This window comes from Muntiacus reevesi, chromosome 2, assembly GCF_963930625.1.
Source record: "Muntiacus reevesi chromosome 2, mMunRee1.1, whole genome shotgun sequence".
Classification (NCBI taxonomy): domain Eukaryota; kingdom Metazoa; phylum Chordata; class Mammalia; order Artiodactyla; family Cervidae; genus Muntiacus; species Muntiacus reevesi.
The window spans coordinates 97,269,251-97,289,976 of NC_089250.1; the positions used below are offsets into that span (position 1 = coordinate 97,269,251).

Consider the following 20,726-nt stretch of genomic DNA (forward strand, 5'->3'; position numbering starts at 1 on the left):
TGTTTTGAGAACACCTGGCAATTTCCCTTAAGCAGTTTGGAAAATTCAAGTTCTCAGCCATACATGAACATATCTGAAATCGTGTCCACTAGTTTTACCTAGGGTGTCTGACCATAGCTGCTCCATTTTGGCTTTTAAATCCTTGCCCTCCTCAATTGCCAAAGCAGATAGCAAGGCATATTTAATAAGCAACAAGTTTGTCAGAAGTATCAAAAATTTTCAAAATGTTTGGTCAAATTGCATCATAAGGTACTGAACATTTAATCAAAGTGACAAAAGATTTCAAAAGCAAATACAGATCCCTTCAATAACAAATTGCAGCAATATTTTTGAATCCATTTCCTAAAGGAAATAAAAGCAAAATAAATAAATAGGACCTAATTAAACTTAAAAGCTTAAGTTTAAAGAGACCTCTAACAAAATGAAAAGACAACCTTCCTGAGGTAAAATGTTTGCTAATGATATGCCCAATAAGGGATTAATATCCAACATATATAAAAAGCTCATACAACTCAACATAAAAAAAAAAAAAAAAAACTAACCACATGATTAAAAAATGAGAAGAATGGAATAGACATTTTTCCAAGGAGAAAATGCAGGTGGCCAACAGGCACATGCAAAGACGCTGAGCGTCACTAATCTGAGAAATGCAAATTAAAACCACAATGAACTGTCACTTCACACCTGTCAGAATGGCTGTCCTCGAAAGGAATACAATAAATGCTGGCAAGGATGCGGAGAAAGGGGAACCCTTGTACACTGTTGGTGAGAATGTAAATTGGTACAACCACTGAGGAAAATAGTGTGAAGGTTTCTCAAAAAACTGAAAAGAAAGCTAACATATGACCCAGAAATTTCACTCCTGGGTATTTATCCAAAATACCCAAAACATTAATTCCAAAGATACTGCACCTCGGTGTCTGCAGCAGCATTATTTACAACAGCCAAGATATGGAAGCAACCTAAGTGTCCATCAACAGATGAATGGATATAGATGTGGATATGAATGTGCGTGTATATCTACACTTATATGCAATGGAATATTAGCTATAAAAAATGAAAATTTGCTATTTGCAGCAACAGATGGATTTGGAGGGCATTATGCTAAGTGAAATAAGTCAAAGAGAAATACTAATTAATATTGTTTATATGTAGAATCTGAAAATTACAAAAAAACTAGTGAATATAGCAAAAAAGAAGCAGATTCAGATATAGAGAACTAGAGGTTACCAGTGGTGGCGAGGTACAACCAGTGCTCCGTCAGTCAGAGAAGCAGCCACATGGCCATACTTGATCCAAAAGGGAGAAGCCCTAACGAATGACTGGTCAGGGAGGAAACCAAAATGACTGTCCGAAAGAGAAAGTCCCAATCAACGCTCTGCCACAGGTGAAGACACAACAGGGAAGGATAGCCTGGTGTCGTCACACGCGAGCCCCGTTACTCACCAAAGACGTCTGAATCGGCCAAAGCGAGTGCTTTGCTTGCTTCACCACAGAAGCGCTGTGGGCCAAGGACGCCCGGGTTGTGGCAAGCGCTAGGGGCTGTCCCTGGGGAAAAGACGCTCAGTCAGCTGCTGCACAGCCCCCAGGAGCCACCAGAGGCCCAGGTGAATGTGCCACGGGGGACGTCCCTTCAGGACCATGCCCACCTCAGGGGCCAAAATTATTACCAGACCAAACTTGCGTCCTCTCAGCAAAAGCCAACTTCTGACTTAGGCTGTCCTGAAGGAAAGCGCAGAGTTTCTTGTAGGAGTAAGAGTCTGGGACTGCTAAAGCTCAAAAAGCCTGAGCACTTACAGCTGCTGCTACTGCTAAGTCGCTCAGTCGTGTCCGACTCTTAGCGACCCCATGGACTGCAGCACCAGGCTCCATCCTCCGGGGGACTTCCCAGGCAAGAGTACGGGAGTGGGGTGCCATTGCCTTCTCTGGCACTTACAGCTAGACACTTTTAAAGACAAAGTGCGTAGGGGGAGGGCCCTCCTCCCCTGGGAGGGGAGGTATGCGATCAGCTCATGCGCAACTCTCTGATTGCTTGCTGGCCAGGTAACAGGGCGGGGTCACAGGTGTTAACATTATCAATCCTCAGGGTCTAGGGCTACATGCTCCAGCTGTCGAGTAGTTAATTCCTCCCACTGGGTGGGGGTTAATGGTGTGATCACTCACCTAGAGTCAGACATCCTGGAATGTGAAATCAACTGGGCCTTGGAAAGAATTACTAGGAACAAAGCTAGTGGAGGTAATGGAATTCCAGTTGAGCTATTTCAAATCCTTGAAAGATGATGCTGTGAAAGTGCTGCACTCAATATGCCAGCAAATTTGGAAAACTCAGCAGTGGCCACAGGAATGGAAAAGGTCAGTTTTCACTCCAATTCCTAAGAAAGGCAATCCCAAAGAATGTTCAAACTACCGCACAATTCTCACACGCTAGTAAAGTAATGCTCAAAATTCTCCAAGCCAGGCTTCAGCAGTACGTGAACCATGAACTTCCAGATGTTCAAGCTGCTTTTAGAAAAGGCAGAGGAGCCAGAGATCAAATTGCCAACAACTGCTGGATCATCAGAAAAGCAAGAGAGTTCCAGAAAATCATCTATTTCTGCTTTATTGACAACGCCAATGCCTTCGACTGCATGGATCACCATAAACTGTGGAAAATTCTGAAAGAGATGGGAATACCCGACCATCCGACCTGCCTCTTGAGAAACCTGTATGCAGGTCAGGAAGCAACAGTTAGAACTGGACATGGAACAACAGACTGGTTCCAAATAGGAAAAGGAGTACGTCAAGGCTGTATATATGTCACCCTGCTTATTTAACTTATATGCAGAGTACATCATGAGAAATGCTGGGCTGGAAGAAGCACAAGCTGGAATCAAGATTGCCAGGAGAAATATCAATAACCTCAGATATGCAGATGACACCACCCTTATGGCAGAAAGTGAAGAGGAACTAAAAAGCTTCTTGATGAAAGTGAAAGAGGAGAGTGAAAAAGTTGGCTTAAAGTTCAACATTCAGAAAACTAAGATCATGGCATCTGGTCCCATCACTTCATGGGAAATAGATAGGGAAAACAGTGGAAACAGTGTCAGACTTTATTTTTTTGGGCTCCAAAATCACTGCAGATGGTGATTGCAGCCATGAAATTAAAAGATGCTTACTCCTTGGAAGGAAAGTTATGACCAACCTAGATAGCATATTAAAAAGCAGATACATTACTTTGCCAACAAAGGTCCATCTGGTCAAGGCTATCATTTTTCCAGTGGTCATGTATGGATGTGAGAGTTGGACTGTGAAGAAAGCTGAGCACCAAAGAATTGATGCTTTTGAACTATGGTGTTGGAGGAGACTCTTGAGAGTCCCTTGGACTGCAAGGAGATTCAACCAGTCCATCCTAAAGGAGATCAGTACTGGGTGTTCACTGGAAGGACTGATATTGAAGCTGAAACTCCAGTACTTTGGCCACCTCATGCAAAGAGTTGTCTCATTGGAAAAGACCCTGATGCTGGGAGGGATTGGGGGCAGGAGGAGAAGGGGAGGACAGAGAAATGAGATGGTTGGATAGCGTCACCGACTTGATGGACATGGGTTTGAGTAGACTCCGGGAGTTGGTGATGGACAGGGATGCCTGGCATGCTGCGATTCATGGGGTCGCAAAGAATCAGACACGACTGAGCGACTGAACTGAAAGCTTCCCTGGTGGCTCAGCTGGAAAGAATCTGCCTGCAATGCAGGAGACCTGGGTAGATCCCTGGGTTGGGAAGACACCCTGGAGAAGGGAAAATATTCTGCCAGATTCTGCCCTGTAAAATTCCATGGGCTGAATAGTCCATGGGGTTGCAAAGAGTCAGACAGGACTGAGCAACTTTTGCTCACTCACTCAGAGCAACTCAGATGTTCTTCAGATATTATTATTCAAGTACTTCATGGAGGAGGAAAAGCAATGGATATTTGGGAGGGGTCTACCCTGGGAAAGTCCCATAGGGTCCTGCTCACTTACAAAGCCTTCTACCAATAGTCTCTCTTAAGTGATCTTTTGGCAACTTTTGTGAGGTTTATCAGAAGAGGGAACATGTTTTGGATCAAATTTCTGCAATATCATGTTTAAAATTAGTTACAAAGCAAATTTACTCAGCCTCTCACTTATATGCATCTTGCTTTTGTAACTGATACTGGGGTCCAGCTGGTGCCACTTGGAAGCCATTAAAGAAGACAGTTTAGTGGAAAGAAACCTTTGCTTTATTTTGGATGCCAGCAACCGTGGGGGTGGGGGGGTGATGCCTGTCCAAACGAAAATTCCCTGCCCTGGCACCCCAATCCCCACCCCCATCCCACCCCTGCAGACAACCAGGGGGCAAGAGCTGTTATAGACAGATGGAGGAGGCTACATGCAGAAATAGTACAATCAGCTCTGACAGTCATCATTGGTGGTCCAACCAGAGTATATCTTGTTTTAAGTATAGTTAAAGTTCAGTTCCAGGGTGGGTTTTCTTTTTCTTTTTTTTCTAATTTCTTGAGGCCAGTTCTTGGATTGTGGTCAGACGGTAGAGAATCTGCCTGCAATGCGGGAGACCTGGGTTCATTCCATGGGTTGGGAAGATCCCCTACAGGAGGGCATAGCAACCCATTCCAGTATTCTTACCTCGAGAATCCCCATGGACAGAGGAGCCTGGCAGGCCTACAGTCCATGGGGTCGTGAAGAGTCGGACACGACTTAGGGATTAAGCACAGCACACACCATGGCTACAGTTTGGTCATCGTGTAGTTAACTTCTCCACGTGGGGTCTCAGTATCTGTAAGACAGCTCATAGGAGATGGCTGAGAATATTATCTATAGCCCTTGAGAAGGAACTAAAGCTCCTCCGCTATGCTTAATGACTACTATTATTTGGTCTCCTTTGACTGTTTTCCTTTGTTTCTGCATTTTCTCACTTTTCTGACTAAACTACTGTTTGGCTAAAGTTTTTTCACAGACAAAAGGCAAGCATGGGGGGTGGGGGGCAAGGACCATATGGTTCTGCTCCGTTTCACTTTATTGCTCACACTGGAAAGGTGGGTTTAATGCCTATTTTCTAGCTGAAGTAATGTTTCCCTCTGATACAGGTATTTCTACTTCAAAGTATTTCACTAAAAAGCCTGTGAACATAGCTGACATAGTTCGTGATTATAATCTCCATGAGCAATATCTCAGTGTGTGTTATTAAAAAGTTATCTGATCCTGATACTGTTGTTTTCTGCTTCTCCCAAACAGCTTTTCTTCATTAATTATTTATTTTATATATATGAAATATATATATATTTTTCGGCAGTTCACTGCCGAAGGACTTCTGGGTTTGTGCATAAAATTTAATCTAATTCTGCAGCTAAAATCCTCTTAAACTAAAATGAAATTACCAAGTTAATGGAGCGGTATAATCAAACCAGAGTTAATAAATATGGTGTGGCCTTAACAGATGCCATAAGAACAAATGTCAATAGATATTGACAATTTGCCATGTGAAAGCATGACATTTATTATATTTACACGCATGTTGTCACACATTTATTATTTTTATGGTCCAGCTCTACTGAATGCATTGAAAGCACAGTAATGGACCTCATGGAAATAAAAGAAACGATTTTCCACTTTCCAAAAGTAAGTTATCTAGGATTTTAGAAAATAGCACACATTTAAAGTTCACCAGAGGGGTTAGCCCATCAAAATGCATACACACCCACCAACACAAAGTATGAAAATATGCCTTTAAATCTGGCACAAAAACAAGAGTCTTAAAGAGAGGTTTTTAGTTATAAATATACTAGATGGTGTTTGTTGCATCTCTTTGTCTTTCATTCTTCAGAAGTCAAAATATTTAAACTTGTGGGAGTCTTTTTTTTTTTTTTTGTATGGAAGCACATAATCCTTTGGAGCAGACACGGCTGGTTCTTAACTTCTCCTCAAATCTCCTTATCAACATCTGCTTACATTTCATACATTTTGTATTTCAGATTCTGAATTCAAGAATGAAAGTGCATCCCAAACTGATTACAAAGTCTATGGACCCTTTAACTTAAATGTGTTTTACCAAATTCTGCCTCATCCCTAAACTATATGAAGAGATGCAAGGACCTCACACAAGTGGCCACATGGCCTTTTAGATCTCATTACTCATAGCTTCTTGTTTATATAGTCAGATAAAAAGTGATAAACTGCCAAATAACAGAATTGTGGCTTTTACTTGGATAAAAAAGTTAAAAATCACATTATTGATTTATTATATTCATTAAAAACACTGAAATGTTTTGAACTTTCTTTTACAGAAATGTTTGGTGACTGAGCCAATGTTTTGTAAACAGGATTTAGGCAGTGGAAACAAAATATTTTAAAAGGAAAAATATGAGCAATCCCTTATTAAGAATCACATTAATAACTCCAGGAGGTTTGGGCACAATGGCTTGTGGATAACTGAACTTTAAAAAATTTTTTTCTTAAACTTTGGTCGATAGTTGTTCAAATGGAGTGATAGATACACAGAGGTTCATTACACTGTTCTCTATACTGTTGTTAAGTTCAAAATTTTCCATTAAAAATTACAAAATAATGTTGCCTAATTATTATAGAAAAATTTGCAAAGTACAAATAAGCAAAAAACCAGAAATCACACAAAGACACTATATATTTTAGTAGTTGTTTTACTAATTATGTGTATAATCTAATACACACTAGATATATTATACATACATATTAGTATATGTGTACAGACAGATGAAATAATGAGTATCATGCTGTACATATCTTTTTAATTTTTATTTTAATTTTCAAATTTGTTTCTTTTTTTGCACGTGTATTTTTTTTCTTTTCCTTTTTTTTTTCCATCCTCTTTTTTTTTTCAAGCCCTTGTGTCGATCGAGGGCTGACTTTCAATAGATCACAGCAAGGAAGCTGCTCTGTTATGAAGGAAACCCCAACCCCAAAATAGGATACTATGTATGTCTTTGTACTGTGCTTTCTTTTAATTAACCACTAACAATTTTTCAAACAAGATACTTCATAACCATACAGAATTTTATCTTATGGATTGAACTTATTTTATCTTTACCCTATTGTTTGATATTATTTTATTTCTCTCCCTCACCCCATGATTATAAACAACATTATATCAAAAATTATTGATAAACTTTTCAGGTATTTATGTCCATAGGATACATTTCTAAAAATGTAATTTCCAGGTCAAGGATTATGCAAACTTTATATTTTTATGAATATTGTCATATAAACTTCCCGAAACACTTTAATTCACAGATCCACAGAAGTACCCAAGAATTTGTGAATTTTGATTTGCAAAAGATACTATGATTGTTTTAACTTTTATTTTTAATGAGGTCAAACCTCTTTCATGTACTTCTTTTCATTAACATTTCTTCATTTGAGATGTATCTATACACACTCTAGTCTATTTCTTTACTTGGGGCATTTTTGTTTCTCTTATTACTTCACATCCATTTCAGTAATTCCACTGCTGCTGCTGCTAAGTCGCTTTAGTCTTGTCTGACTCTGTGCGACACCATAGATGGCAGTCCACCAGGCTCCCCCGTCCCTGGGATTCTCCAGGCAAGAACACTGGAGTGGGTTGCCATTTCCTTCTCCAATGCATGAAAGTGAAAAGTGAAAGTGAAGTTGCTCAGTCATGTCCGACTCAGCGACCCGATGAATTGCAGCTTATCAGGCTCCTCCATCCATGGGATTTTCCAGGCAAGAGTACTGGAGTGGGGTGCCATTGCCTTCTCCCCAGTAATTCCACTAATTCAATACAAAATCAGTTCAGTTCAGTTCAGTTCAGTCACTCAGTCATGTCCTACTCTTTGCAACCCCATGGACTGCAGCATGCCAGGCATCCCTGTCCATCACCAATTCCCGGAGTTTACTCAAACTCATGTCCATTGAGTCAGTGATGCCATCCAACCATCTCATCCTCTGTTGTCCCCTTCTCCCCCCACCTTCAATCTTTCCCAGCATCAGGGTCTTTTCAAATAAGTCAGTTCTTCACATCAGGTGGCTAAAGTATTGGAGTTTCAGCTTCAACATCAATCCTTCCAATGAATATTCAGGTCTGATTTCCTTTAGGATGACTGGTTGGCTCTCCTTGCAGTCCAAGGGGCTCTCAAGAGTCTTCTCCAACACCACAGTTCAAAAGCATCAATTATTTGGCACTCAGCTTTCTTCACAGTCCAACTCTCACATCCATACATGACTACTGGAAAAACCATAGCTTTGACTAGATGGACCTTTGTTGACAAAGTAATGTCTCTGTTTTTTAATATGCTATCTAGGTTGGTCATCATTTTTCTTCCAAGGAGCAAGCGTCTTTTAATTTCATGGTTGCAATCACCATCTACAGTGATTTTGCAGTCCAAAAAATAAAGTCTGCCACTGTTTCCACTGTTTCTCCATCTATTTGTCATGAAGTGATGGGACCAGAAATCAATAAAATAAATTTGGGATTAACGTTTCATCTCAATCTTTCCACATGAAGATACGGCTTCCATATAAATGAAACCATTTTCAACATATTAATCAACCACTTAAGGCAATTTACTCTAGTGGATAAAGTAATACTTATGGAAATATTATTATTAATGCTCACTTCTCAGATTCCTAGCAAAAAAACAACTTACATTCAGCCTAGATAAGAACATGAACTTCAGGTGTAAGTCCCCAAGTGAGCTGAGGGATGAGTAGTAGAGTTTGGAGACCTATGGACACAACAGTGGTGATCTCAAATGCAAGTGGATTGTCCTTTTAGCATCACCACCCCAGCAATCATCTCCTTCCAAATTCAGTCACCTGAAGTCAATGACTGAATACTATTCTATTTCCTTGATGGCACCATTACATAGATTAACATAAGTGAGAGGAAACACATCATTTTGTATATTGGGCTCTTCACATTCACAAAAAGAGTGGTATTTCCTGGTTGCATTTAGGACAACTATGGGCACAACCTATGTTACTTCCTAATTCTCTATGTAATTGTCATTTTAGAAACTGCTTCCATGTTTATGGTTTCCCACCTGGCTCAGTGATAAAGAATCCATCTGCAATTAAAGAGATATAGGAGATGCAGATTCCATCTCTGGGGGTCAGGAGGATCCCCTGGAGAAGGAAATGGCTACCCACTCCAGTATTCTTGCCCAGAAAATCCCATGGACAGAGGAGCCCGGTAGGCTACAGTCCAAGGGGTCCCAGAGTTGGACATGACTGAGTGCACATGTACAGTCCATGTTTATATCAACAGATTTTTACTTATAGCCCTCTCCTGCCAAATTTTTTAAAATCAAGCTTCAATATGTAAATAGATGAAAGTGTTACACTATTTATATAAATGTACGGTCTATTTTAACATGTATTTATTATAACTATAAACATATTTGCTTATTATAGCATGTATTTGTCTATAACTATAAAAACTAACATAATGAGACTGTTTCAGTCATGTCAGTCTCTGTAATGAGATTATTCCAAAATTCTGACTTGGTTTCATAATATTAAAAAAAATAAAACTTGATCTACATAAGTAACTACAAATGGTAGGTTAAAAAAAACCATAACTTCCCTGTAATCTCAGGATATTCTTCAATTAAGTAATTCAGAGCTTAAAATAAAATCAAGTGTTAGTCACTAATTATATCTCAACTCAGGCAAAAAACATCTAAACTGAACCAATGGTGCTAGAATTACATTTTATATGACATTACATGAACATGTTATAGGTTCTTTTTATCAATATGTTGTCAAGATTCCATCATGATGATAACATGCAATCAGCAAACATTCCCAATCTTACCTCATGCTACACACGAGCTATTTTAGAATTTTCTGTTGAACAGAACTACTGCCTGAATTTTCTTAATCATGCAAAATTTAAACATTCCTAGCCAATGAAACATTTGTACAATGTTCAAATATATGCACAAAAGTGGAAAAAAATTTGCACATGTGCAAAAAGTACCTCATCCTCAGTTTAACAGGTTGAGAACCTCCAATATGTTAATATGTGAATTATTATATATTTAAGTACATAGTTTTAAACTGAGTTTTAAATATAAGGCTAATAATAGATGCTTTGAAAAACTAATGTCAAATCAAATGTCACTGCAACCTTCAAACCCAGTTAGGAAACCACTGCTTGAGACACAGTACAGGATGCACGATTTGGGCCCTTGATCAGATAGTTTTGAATTTAAATTCTATAGCCTCCACTAAATAGCTGTGTTACATGAAGTAAATAATTAACTTCTTTAAGCTTCAGTGCCTACATCTGTTATGAAATTTAAATAAGAAATGCACAGGAAACAGTTAGCCAGAATGCTATTTATGATAATGGTGATGATAAGCTTGCACAATTGTCATCTTTTTTCCAAGGTGAAGCCTGACCATCCTACTTGGAATTTCAACACGCATAGACTCTCCCAACCCCACACTGCTGAGCTCCCCTCAAGCTGCTCTGTTTTTTTCCCGTAGCACTTGCATGTGCTAAGTCGCTTCAGTTGTGTCCGACTCTTTGCAACCCTGTGGACTGTAGCTCAACAGGCTCCTCTGTCCACGGGATTCTCCAGGCAAGAATACTGGAGAGGGTTGCCATGCCCTCCTCCAGGGGATCCTCTCAACTCAGGGATCAAACCCAGGTCTCCTGAATCTCCTGCAACTCCTGCAGGTTCTTTACCACTAGTCCCACCTGGGAAACCCATGGCATTTATCACTCTCTAATACACTATTAACCATCAACCAGTAGGATATTATTTCCATTTAAAGAAACATCACATAAAATATTGAGCTCTTTTCATATCGTAAGCTCTCAGATTTTCATAGACAAAAAGCCTTCCAAAACACTAATTAGTGGGTTCTTATATCTTGAAATATAATCTAGGTATACTACCTCATTAGAATGGAATTTGGGGGCAGAGAGTTGTCTTTGTTTTTTACTGTTTAGTCTTCTTGATATATCCTGTAACTGAAACACTATGATGTAAAATTAATAATACATAAATACTGTGATATAAACTCAGTACATCTTATGTTACATAAGGGAATAAGAGAGTAAAGAAAACACACACAAAGGCGTCATAACAAGGAGAAAATACTCATGACGATTATAATCTTTGTTTCTGTAAATGGTTGGTGGTGAAGGTTTGTAGCTACTTTTTCACTATCTTTTATGTATTCTTTTTGCCTTCAGCAAGCACTTCAGCTGGTCGTGGTTTTTCACCTGGTGGGGTGAACATTCCTGAAGGGTCTGGGCCATTAGTAGTCCTGCCTGGATTGGGTTTTGGTAGTTTTCTATTGATCTTAATCCCAGGTAATATTATCTTTCTCAGTGGCTCAGATGGTAGAGTCTGCTGTAGGTAGACTTGAAGATTCCCTGGAGAAGGAAATGGCAACACACTTTAGTATTCTTGCCTGGAGAATTCCATGGACAGAGAAACCTGGTGGGCCACGTTCCATGGGGTTGCAAAGAGTGAGACACAACTGAGCAACTAACACTTTCACTTTCATAGTAATATTGATATTAACAGAGGCCTTAAGGAATCGCCTATATACCTGACATACTCTTCTTTATCCCCACTGTAGAGTAGTAGCCCAATTTCCTCTTGGTAGTCAAGAGTCAATCATCTCAGCCAATACCGTAACTCCCTTCTTTGTCTGTGATTCAGGCGTATGGGGGTTCAAAGTGGCTGGTTAGCAGCCTTAACATCCAGTTCAGTGGGGTCATTGCTGTGTCTCCTCGTAGAAGTACTTGTCCCCCTGGAACTAAGTGCATGCATGTTCAGTCACTCAGTCATGTCCATCTCTTTGCAACCCTAGGGACTATAGCCCGCCAGGCTCCTCTGTCCTTGGGATTCTCCAGGCAAGAATACTGGAGTGGGTTGCCATGCTCTCCTCCAAGGGATCTTCCTGACCCAGGGGTGGAAACTGTGTCTTCTGCATCTCCGGCATTAGCAGGCAGGCAAATTGTTTGCCCCACAGGACCACTTGGGAAGCCCCTCTGGAACAAGACCACTAGGCTGACAGAGCATAAGGACACGAAAACAAGAAAAAATACTTGGCTAGTGGGTCATTAGGGTATAATAGCTGTGCCACTCCCATTTCCACTCCTTGATTCCTGGACCCATGTATCCTGACTGTGGGAGAAAGAGTCCCATATACTGGATGCTGATTCAGAGCATGTACAACCATCTGGATAAACTTGATCCAGGCCTGCAATGTAACTGAGTCTTCAAAAGGTCATTCCACTATTCCATCAAGCCAGCTACTTCAGGGGACAGGGGAGGGGTGGGGAGCAGATATAGTAAGACCAGTGAGTTCCATGAGCTTGGGCCCAGACCTGCACTTATTTTCCTGGGTAGTAAGTTCCTTGATCAAGGGCAATGCTATGTAGAATACCATGACAGTGAATTCTCATGAATAAATGAGATAATGTATGTAATTTTCCTTCCCTTGAATCATAAACATGTATATACATCAGAAATGTTTAATAACAGTAATACCGTGTATTTGCCAAAGTGAACATTTCAGACAATGAATGCTTTGGGAAATTATATTGTAATAGAATTTTCAGAGATGAAGTTTCCTTAGAGATTACCTAGTGGATTTGAAACTTTTTAAAGCTCAAAGTCTTTCCTTCTAACAAAATTCACAAGAAAGCTATTATGTAAAACAGGTAAAATTAGACTTGTTATGTTTAAAAGTGGAGTGGGGTGGGAGGCAGCACAGAGAAGGGGGCAAAGCTTGCTCAGCCAAGGCACTTTTCAGAATCCCCCAGGATAAATTTTCTCAAAAATACATTTGAAGAGCAATGGAGTCCCCTGCCATTAATTAAATGGCACCCAGTCACTTTTAGATAGTTTTAGAAGGAAAAAAAAAATCAGTGAAACTGTTTTGATCATATGTATTTCACAAATTAAAATGTAGGGTAAATTTTGATTTTTACAAAAATTCTTTATGGCTAACTCAAATCATGTGTTTAAAGAGCCTGCTTGCACTTCAAAAATTTTCATGAAATTTCCTGGGCGAAGGAAACAGGGTGCAGTTTTTTGTCAGCTGAAGCATTTTCACTTTAGGTGTGTATTGTTGCTTAAGTTTGTTAACTTGGTTTTTTGCATTAAGCTGTGTGTGTGTGTGTGTGTGTGTGTGTGTGTGTGTGTGTGTATTCAGTAGCTTGCTCAGTCATGTCTGACTCTTTGTGATCCCCTGGGACTGTAGCCCTCCAGGCTTCTCTGTCCATGGGATTCTCCTGGCAAGAATACTGGAGTGGGTTGCCACACCCTCCTTTCAGGGAATCTTCCCAACCCAGGGATCAAACCTGCATCTTTTTTATCTCCTGCATTGGCAAGTGGGTTCTTTAGCCCTATCACTACCTGGGAAGCCTCAGTCCACAAGAATGGATTAAAGACTCCAATGTAGTTCCCTGAGGAGAAATATCAATAACCTCAAATATGCACATGACACCACCCTTATGGCAGAAAACAAAGAAGAACTAAAGAGCCTCTTGATGAAAGTGAAAGAGGAGAGTGAAAAAGTTGGCTTAAAGCTCAACATTCAGAAAACTAAGATCATGGCATCCGGTCCCATCACTTTATGGCAAATAGATGGAGAAACAGTGGAAACAGTGGCTGACTTTATTTTGGGGGGCTCCCAAATCACTGCAGATGATAACTGCAGTCATGAAATTAAAAGATGCTAGCTCCTTGGAAGAAAAGTTATGACCAACTTAGACAACATATTAAAAAGCAGAGACATTACTTTGTCAACAAAGGTCCATCTAGTCAAGGCTATGGTTTTTCCAGTAGTCATGTATGGATGTGAGAGTTGGACTATAAAGAAAGCTGAGTGACAAAGAATTGATGCTTTTGAACTGTGTTGGAGAAGACTCTTGAGAGTTCCTTGGACTGCAAGGAGATCCAACCAGTCCATCCTAAAGGAGATCAGTCCTGGGTATTCACTGGAAGGACTGATGTTGAAGCTGAAACTCCAATGCTTTGGCCACCTGATGCAAAGAGCTGACTCATTTGAAAAACGCTGATTGAAGGCAGGAGGAGAAGGGGACAACAGAGGATGAGATGGATGGCATCACCGACTCAATGGACATAAGTTTGGGTAAACTCCGGGAGTTGGTGACGGACAGGGAGGCCTGGCGTGCTATGGTTCATGGGGTCACAAAGAGTCAGATATGACTGATCAACTGAACTGAACTGAGGCCCAAAGGGGAGATGCAAGGGCTAAGGGACCCGCTGTAGTCATCAATGCCTTCGGTGTAGGAAGCCAGCTACTGTACACCTAACTTGTAATTCTGAAGAAAGGAAACAGGGAGAATAAATGACCTTGGACCTCACTCTCCTATCATTAATCTATTGGTGTTCCCACTGGCCAAACCTAACCACAAATCTCAGGCTGAGGAACTTGATGAGTCTAGTTGATAGGTCAGCCTTCTAGGGCAACAAGGCCAAGCAAAGCAGGCAAGGAATGGATATTTGAGATAAATGGGATGTCCACACACCAAGGAAGATAGGACCTGGGACAGCCCTTGAGAGGACGGCTTTAGGAGAGCCCAGGCAATTAGAGACCAACTGTCGGACATGGAGTGGTTAAGGAGAGGTGACGAGTAAGACCCCATTTTTCTTTTATTTTTTTATTTTTATTTTTTTTTTAAATTTATTTTTGTATTTTTCAGTGGATTTTGTCATACACTGATATGAATCAGCCATAGAGCTACACGAATTCCCCATCCCGGTCTCCCATCCCACCTCCCTCTCCACCCGATTCCTCTGGATCCCCCCAGCCCAACAGGCCCGAGCACTTGACTCATGCCTCCCACCTGGGCTGGTGGTCTGTTTCACCACAGATAATATACATACTGTTCTTTCAAAACATCCCACCCTCCCCTTCTCCCACAGAGTTCAAAAGTCTGTTCTGTACTTCTGCGTCTCTTCTTCTGCCCTGCATATAGGGCCATCGTTACCATCTTTCTAAATTCCGCATATATGCGTTAGTATACTGTAATGTTCTTTATCTTTCTGGCTCACCTCACTCTGTATAATGGGCTCCAGTTTCATCCATCTCATTAGAACTGATTCAAATGAATTCTTTTTAACGGCTGAGTAATATTCCATGGTGTAAATGTACCACAGCTTCCTTATCCATTCATCTGCTGATGGGCATCTGGGTTGCTTCCATGTCCTGGCTATTATAAACAGTGCTGCGATGAACATTGGGGTGCACGTGTCTCTTTCAGATCTGGATTCCTCAGTGTGTATGCCCAGAAGTGGTATTGCTGGGTCATATGGTAGTTCTATTTCCAGTTTTTTAAGAAATCTCCACACTGTTTTCCATAGTGGCTGTACTAGTTTGCATTCCCACCAACAGTGTAAGAGGGTTCCCTTTTCTCCACACCCTCTCCAGCATTTACAAGAGAAATTAAGGAAACAATACCATTCACCATTGCAACAAAAAGAATAAAATACTTAGGAGTATATCTACCTAAAGAAACAAAAGACCTATACACAGAAAACTATAAAACATTGATGAAAGAAATCAAAGAGGACACAAACAGATGGAGAAACATACCGTGTTCATGGATTGGAAGAATCAATATTGTCAAAATGGCTATTCTACCCAAAGCAATCTATAGATTCAATGCAATCCCTATCAAGCTACCAACGGTATTTTTCACAGAACTAGAACAAATAATTTCACAATTTGTATGGAAATACAAAAAACCTCGAATAGCCAAAGTAATCTTGAGAAAGAAGAATGGAACTGGAGGAATCAACCTGCCTGACTTCAGACTCTACTACAAAGCCACAGTCATCAAGACAGTATGGTACTGGCACAAAGACAGAAATATAGATCAATGGAACAGAATAGAAAGCCCAGAGATAAATCCACGAACCTATGGACACCTTATCTTTGACAAAGGAGGCAAGGATATACAATGGAAAAAAGACAATCCCATTTTTCTTTTAAAAGATCATCTGGAAGAAAAGGAACAAGTTACGAAATTATCTTTTTTATTGAAATGTAGTTGATTTACAGTGTTGTGCGAATCTCTGCTGCACAACAAAGTGACTCAGTTACACACGCACGTGTGTGTGTGTGTTTAGTCACTCAGTTGTGTCTGGCTCTTTTTCCACCTCATACACTATAGCCTGCCAGGTTCCTCTGTCCATGGGATTTTCCAGGCAAGAATACTTGAGTGGCTTGCCCTTTCCTACTCCAGGGGATCTTCCCCACCCAGGGTTAGAACCCGCATCTCTTGCATATCCTGCATTGGCAGGCGGCTTCTTTGCCACGAGTACCACCTGGGAAGCCCAAACACATATATACTTTCTTTTTAGTATTTTTTTCATTATGATTTATCCCAGGATATTGAATATAATTCCCTGAGCTACACCGTAGGACCTTGCTGTTTATCCGTCCTAAATGTAGTTTGCATCTACCTCAAGCTCCTAGTTCATCCCTCTCACTCCACTCCTCTCCCTTGGCAACCACAAATCTGTTCTCATGTCTATGAGTCTGTTTCTGTACAAAACTATCTTAAAGAGGTCTCAGGGTTAGGAAAAGAGAATATTTTCTGATTGGAGAAAAAGAAATTTCATCTTAAGGGCATAAGGATTCACTGTAAAGTGAATAATTGGATAATAAAGAATAACAGATATGCCCACAACGTGTTTTGAAGACAGGATGCAGTATTACAAGAACAAGGTCAAAATCATACCAACTGATTGAAAATCATTACACTTCCCTCCCCCCCCCACCAATAATTAGTTAGTCTCAGAATACATTCTACTTCAGTAGGTTTACTATCTCATTTCCTATAAGCACTTTGTTAAGGTGAGACTTTAAAATGTTCTCACATATGACTTGAACAGATTAAGGCACTTGCTGAAATGGGAAGACCAGATTTGAGAAGTAGGTAAAGGTTAAGAAAACGAAATATATTTCAGAACTGATTAGCTACTGGCATACTTTCTTTGCTAAAAATTAAATATATAACAAAGAGTGAAGGCAATTATTTACAAAATAAAATGTTTTTTATAGCGTTTCTTTCTACATCTAACAATTCAGTGTATCTCAAGGCTAAAATACAGTGTGTTATCTAAACTCGATCTCCACAACTTTGTGGTCTCTCAGTACTACTTCAAGGACAAACTGGAATTTTTCCAGCCTGATCCTCTTAAGACTATCATTGGTGTCACTTAAAATATTCAAGACCTCAGGAATGACAGTGTTGGAACTACTAACATGTCATTTATCTCATTAGTGACATTATTTCATTTATTGTTGAAGAACTTCACTTATACTTAAAATGAACCAGTAACATAAATCATGAGGAGTGGAGTGGAAATAGCTCCTGACCCTAAGAAGACAGTGGAAATCTCACCATCAGTTTTCATTGTCTTATATTGCTACACTAGACCATCAATACCCATTAAAAAATTATCTAGCCCTTTCATAAATGTTTATTTTTTTAAAAATATGCATTTATTTATTTTATTTGACTCCATTGGGTCTTACCTGCAGCCTGAGTGATCTTTCAGTTGTGGTACTCAAACTCTTAGTTTCAGCATCTGGGATCTAGTTCCTTGACCAGGGATCAAACCCAGGCCCCCTGCTTTAAGAACAAGGAATCTTAGCCTCTGGATCACCAGGGAAGTCCTGGTATTATTTTAAACATTCAAGGTTCAATTAGGGCTTCCCTGGTGGCTCAGACAGTAAAGAATCTGCCTGCAGTGCAGGAGACTAGGGTTCCATCCCTGGGTCAAGAAGATCCCCTGGAGAAGGAAACGGCTACCCACTCCAGTATTCTTGCCTGGAGAATCCCATGGACAGTGGAGCCTGGCGGGCTACAGCCCATGGGTTCGCACAGAGTCAGACATGGCTGAGCGAGTAACACAAACAAGGCCTCAACTGATAAAATTATAAAAATATCCCTCTTCAAGAAAATTTGATTCCACTTGTAAAATCTGCTACTCATAGGTTTATCAGCATGTAGACTGGAGTACTTTCATTAGAACAAAGGCCAATCCAATTGGGCAAATAATACTATCAAGCTACCCCATATTTCACTGTGATGTGCTTAAAGTCAGAGGTCGTTTAAAAAAATAATTGTAAACTACAAGACCCATATGTTTCCTTTTCTCTGTTAGCCCTAAAACAATAAACTAAGATAACAAATGGAATTTTGCAGGCTTTGGTTAGAAGCCTTTATCTTCAAAAGAGACTTGAGAAGGAAGATTTAACTGACCTTTCCAAGTAAGAAAGCATATCAACTACTGAGATTTGTCTTTCCTGTTGGCACCTCCCTACAAAAGAAGCGAGAAGTTAAAATCAGCTCCAACTTGTGCAAATTAAAAGTAACCTTCAGGCTAATGGGTTTTCAACACCACTCCTTACCAGGCAAAAAAAAAAAAAATGTACCCCATAAAATTAAATTACCTCCTCCAAACTGACTTCTCTAATAATTCACAACATGAAATACAGTAAAATTGAAATTACTACAAAACAATCCCTGCCCATCCCCCACCCCCGCCAGAGGTAACCCTCCTGTCATTGGTAGAATTTAGTCCATCTTTAATGGAGTTCTCCACTAGTTCTGGGGTCCAAAACCAAAAAGAGGTGAAGAAAATGTAAAAACTGTAAAAGACATGACAGAACAATTAATGGCCAGGAAAATAAATCAGAGCTCTGAGAAAATTAGAACTACAGTTTAAAGAAATAAATGTTTTAGCCATTTACTAAAGGCTAAATTGAAAGAATGCAAATGGTTTTTACTTTGCAGAAGGTTACCCATTGTTTTCAATTTCTGTGAAGTAGGGATCAAAAGAAAATAATCAATTAATTCGCATTGTAATGAGTTTGTAAGGTGGTAGCTCTTAAGTATTAACCCTGGCAATCACGAAAAATTGTCTGTATTTTCACTAACTGATGGAGTCTATATAGGGTTTTAAAATAGAGTTGGAAATCCTAAACACATTGTTGACTGAATATTCTGTACTAAGAACTAAATTAGTTTCTTTAAGTGTAAAATACTAAAGAGAGGAGGAATCTACAATCCACTTAAAAGACTGACCAAACATATACAAATGTAGAGACAATTCATGAGCCCCAAGTTGACAGTACAAATTGTGCAGCTAATCTTAACAGTAAGACAAGGAAAGGCACAATTATCATGAAGTTATATAAAGGTAAATTGTTCAGTTTGGTCTGAAAGGCAGGGGTCAAATATAAGAAGAGGTCCATGATGGAAGTATTATTTTGGCAACGGTTGTACAGGATGAACTAAAGAGAAAAGTACAAACTAATACTAATCCTAATAATACAGAAATACAGTTGCTAGATACTGTCCTAAATATTCCCATATATTAACATGCTAAATCCTCACAATAATGCAATAAGGCCAACACTGTCATTATCTCATTTGACAGAGGAGGAAAGTGAAGCATTTAAATGTCTGATATTTGCAGTAAGTTTCCTGCATAGCAACCCCCATGGAAGTTAATAAAACACTTTTTATTATCGAAGCAGATACTATCGTTCAGAGAACACTCACGTGAAAGTAAAAGTCGCTCATACATGTCAGACTCTTTGTGAGGGCATGGACTGTAGAGTCCATGAAATTCTCCAGGCCAGAACACTGGAGTGGGTAGCCGTTCTTTCTCAATGGGATCTTCCCAACCCAGGAATCGAACCCAGGTCTCCCACACTGCAGGCGGATTCTTTACCAGCTAAGCCACCAGGTAACCCCAAGAATACTGGTGTGGGTAGCCTATCCCTTCTCCCGCGATCTTCCGGAACCAGGAAGTGAACAGGGGTCTCCTGCATTGCAGGTGGATTCTTTACCAGCTAAGCTACCAGTGAAGCCATACAAATACTAAAAATGTTGTTTTTCAACGTTTTTATTGTCGAAAAAAATCAAACTATAAAGTAGAACTAATAGTATAATGACCATGCCCCTCCCCCCATCTTGATTCCTCTACTGTACCTCCACTCATTATCCATCTACCCTTCCTTATTTCGGAGTAAACCGTGGACATTTTATCACTTCACAATCACTAAATCTTTCAGCATGTTATCTCCAAAAGATAAAGGCTGTTTTTCCTTCTAAACATAACAATAATATCTTAATATTTTAAAATTACAATTTTTTCATGTAAAATATTAATTTCAAAAATATACCTCACTTCAATACTTACTGGGGTCTTCCCTGGAGGTTCAGTCGATAAAAATCCGTCTGCAATGCAGATGTGGGTTCGAACCCTGGGTCGGGAGGATCCCCTGGAGAAAGGAATGGCAACCCGCTCCAGTATTCTTGCCTGGGCAAAATGGACAGGCTTGTCATGTGTTAGTATTACACACCCATGTTTGGTGGTAGTAGTTTAGTCGCTAAGTCGTGTCTGACTCTTGTGACCCCATGGACTCTATCCCGGCTGAGCCACCAGGGAACCCCCACATCCCCGTTTACTAGTTCGTTTCAACTGCTCTTTTTCTTTGCCTTTTTTCACTCTTACTAGAAGGAAAGTCTATCTCGATTTAGTTACTCAAAGCCCTGCCGCAGGCTTTCCCGGCACAGCGCCCCGCAGCGGTAGGGACTGCTCTCCGGCTCCTACAAGCGTGGTCCTGACCATTTCCCAGGTGGGCCTGGGGCTCGGGACCGGAAGCAGCTAGGCGTGGGCTCATTTCCCCAGCCCAGCGACCC

General features: G+C 40.1%; 1 long non-coding RNA gene across 2 annotated transcripts; it reads right to left on the reverse strand.

The window, feature by feature from the left end:
• Positions 1-6,652: 6,652 nt before the first annotated feature.
• On the reverse strand, positions 6,653-20,628 carry LOC136159792 (uncharacterized). 2 transcript variants are annotated; one of them, XR_010661512.1, is made up of 3 exons: positions 20,224-20,628; positions 18,276-18,333; positions 6,653-11,393 (listed from the first exon to the last, which is right to left on the reverse strand). It is a non-coding gene; the product is annotated as an uncharacterized lncRNA (long non-coding RNA). The 2 variants fall into 2 exon arrangements; XR_010661513.1 differs by lacking the exon at positions 18,276-18,333.
• Between the last annotated feature and the right edge of the window lie 98 nt (positions 20,629-20,726).